The sequence below is a fragment of the Watersipora subatra genome, chromosome 7 (genome assembly GCF_963576615.1).
Source record: "Watersipora subatra chromosome 7, tzWatSuba1.1, whole genome shotgun sequence".
In the NCBI taxonomy this organism is placed as follows: domain Eukaryota; kingdom Metazoa; phylum Bryozoa; class Gymnolaemata; order Cheilostomatida; family Watersiporidae; genus Watersipora; species Watersipora subatra.
Genome location: NC_088714.1, coordinates 8,819,317 through 8,821,742, shown reverse-complemented (window position 1 = coordinate 8,821,742; position 2,426 = coordinate 8,819,317). Strand labels below are relative to the sequence as shown.

The 2,426-nt window shown below is 32.6% G+C and overlaps 1 long non-coding RNA gene across 1 annotated transcript; it reads left to right on the top strand.

Annotated features, from left to right (window-relative positions):
* Positions 1 to 1,527: 1,527 nt before the first annotated feature.
* Positions 1,528 to 2,097, top strand: LOC137399447 (uncharacterized). Its single transcript, XR_010979162.1, has 3 exons — positions 1,528 to 1,562; positions 1,713 to 1,781; positions 2,046 to 2,097. It is a non-coding gene; the product is annotated as an uncharacterized lncRNA (long non-coding RNA).
* The last annotated feature ends 329 nt before the right edge of the window (positions 2,098 to 2,426 follow it).

Genomic DNA, 2,426 nt, shown 5'->3' with positions numbered 1-2,426 from the left:
CAGTACTTTATTAACACTCCTGATTGCACTGTGAGAGATCATCATGAGTAATCAGTATATTGAGAATTATTCCATGAAGCGATAAAGCACCCATGGATCCTTTAATTAAATTAAACTAGTAGACTTGCTAGCATCACATTCTAACTGATATCTTCAAAATATGGAAAAGACTGTGAAGTGATATATAATACACAATCTTTCGATAAAATCATGACAAAATACTTTTGGAAAAGAGAACCCTGTTATCATTCATCAATCTTTGAGAGAATAAATGATACATACTACATTTATTCAAAACAATACATATATTCATTTTCTTTATATTCTCTTCAAAACGAATACTTACCTATACCTACCTTAGTACAATTCCTCCATCTGTCCATTGGGCCTTCTTTTTTTTTGCTCATCCCTCTATTTACTGGGCAAGAGACTGTTATGGAATGGTTAAGCCAAACCAAACAGGAGAATTCCATAGGCAAGCCTAGGAAAACACTCAGGTCGATTGCCAAGGCGCTTGTCCACACGACAGCCTGAACACAGCGACACTCAACGAACTTAATCGCGAGTAGCCGGCTAACAGAATTCTAGCTGAAGCATACAAGCCTTATGGTATCAACGCTCGATTGCCCCAAAATCTCAATCTGTATATAAGTAGGCATCAGGAGCAGGACTAAGTGATGAAAAGGAAAATTACACTGAGCAAGCTTCTTATACAGAGTATTGAAGAATAGTGGCGTATCCAACAGAATCAATGAAGCGAAAATAGTAAACAGATTTTCGCGAAATTGAATTTCGCGAAAGTGAATTTCGCGAAATTACACATTATATATATATTATATAGTCATCTTTCGCGAAATTGAATTTCGCGAAAGTGAATTTCGCGAAATTACACATTATATATATTATATAGTCAACTTTCGCGAAATTGAATTTCGCGAAAGTGAATTTCGCGAAATTGGATTTCGCGAAATTACACATTATATATATTATATAGTCAACTTTCGCGAAATTGAATTTCGCGAAATTGGATTTCGCGAAATTACATATTATATATATATTATATAGTCAACTTTCGCGAAATTGAATTTCGCGAAAGTGAATTTCGCGAAATTACACATTATATATATTATATAGTCAACTTTCGCGAAATTGAATTTCGCGAAAGTGAATTTCGCGAAATTGGATTTCGCGAAATTGGATTTCGCGAAATTACACATATATATTATATAGTCAACTTTCGCGAAATTGAATTTCGCGAAAGTGAATTTCGCGAAAACTGTTTAGCTGATTTTACAATTTCGTGAACATAAATTACACAAATTTAATGAACCATAACATTGCTTCTACTTACTATATAAGCAACGAGAAAGAATAAGTTTTTCATCTCATTTTATTTATAATAGTTTACAATGTGTGCTCGAGACAAAAACGTGGATAGACTCCTAACTCAGACAAATTGCATCGACACGTGTGTGGAGATATGGGGCTACTGCCTTTGGGGTAGAGAGGTAGATCCTGAAAAACAAAAGGCTTTTCGAAACAAGATCAAGCTTCAAAAGAAAGTAAGTATTACATTATAATATTTTACTAAATTATATTTTTGATTAAAGGAAACTTGAGAATATAAACTACATATTAAATATATTTCGAATTATAGGGTTTGCTTAAATGAAACAATTAAATTATACAAAGTAATTTGGAAATTATTGTAGAAATCATTGGTCATGCAGCGACAAAGAGAAGAATTATTTTGTAACTTCGATGTTACATTGACTTTAAAAGTAAGTATTACATTATATTTATTTCGTCTAATATCGTTGTATAATGAAAAAACATGTAACTAAAGATCAAATACATTCAACAAAATTCACTCCAATTGGTATGTAGGAATGTTAAAATGAGTAACAGTCTGTGAAAACAGTAATTAATATTTGTATAACTTCACTTTAAAACAAAAGGTGTTGGAATTGAAATTCAAAGTAAGACCTGACTGTGTTTTAATTTGTCTGCGTATTCTACTCTGACTATAATCATAGCAATTGTAGGATCCTGGGTATCAGCGAACTAAATATAGACCTTTTCGGAGAAGGGTTTATATATTTGAATCTTCAGTAAGTAGCACATTATATTTATTTCTTTGTTTTAACTGAATATCCTCCTCTGTCTGTGTGTCCTAGTCTGACTATGTGATGTAACATATTTGTTTTTCTTATTGTCTGTATGTCCTACTCTAGCTGATTGCATATCCTATTCTGTCTGCATTACATCTTGCATATCATTCTATGATTCGATGAGTAATGCAATTGAAATTTACAATTTAAGTTGGAGTCCATTGTGAATGTAGAGTCTACTATCTCAACAAGGTTATAGTAAACCATCCTGACTGTAATCATTGCAATTGCAGGCTCCCGTATCTCAACAGGAAG